Source organism: Bison bison, unplaced genomic scaffold, assembly GCF_000754665.1.
Source record: "Bison bison bison isolate TAMUID 2011002044 unplaced genomic scaffold, Bison_UMD1.0 scf7180017864238, whole genome shotgun sequence".
Lineage (NCBI taxonomy): Eukaryota > Metazoa > Chordata > Mammalia > Artiodactyla > Bovidae > Bison > Bison bison.
The window spans coordinates 103,304-103,818 of NW_011494810.1; the positions used below are offsets into that span (position 1 = coordinate 103,304).

General features: G+C 41.0%; 1 pseudogene; it reads right to left on the bottom strand.

The window, feature by feature from the left end:
* Nucleotides 1-515, bottom strand: part of LOC104993372 — a 4,473-nt pseudogene that overhangs the window by 1,624 nt on the left and 2,334 nt on the right.

Genomic DNA, 515 nt, shown 5'->3' on the forward strand with positions numbered 1-515 from the left:
AGCATCAATTCTTCGGTGCTCAGCCTTCTTCACAATCCAACTCTCACATCCATACATGACCACAGGAAAAACCATAGCCTTGACTAGACGGACCTTTGTTGGCAAAGTAATGTCTCTGCTTTTGAATATGCTGTCTAGGTTGGTCATAACTTTCCTTCCAAGGGGTAAGCGTCTTTTAATTTCATGGCTGCAGTCACCATCTGTAGTGATTTTGGAGCCCATAAAATAAAATCTGACACTGTTTCCACTGTTTCCCCATCTATTTTCCATGAAGTGGTGGGACCAGATGCTATGATACTTGTTTTCTGAATGTTGAGCTTTAAGCCAACTTTTTCACTCTCCACTTTCACTTTCATCAAGAGGCTTTTGAATTCCTTTCTGCCATAAGGGTGGTGTCATCTGCATATCTGAGGTTATTGGTATTTCTCCCAGCAATCTTGATTCCAGTTTGTGTTTCTTCCAGTCCAGCATTTCTCATGATGTACTCTGCATATAAGTTAAATAAACAGGGTGAC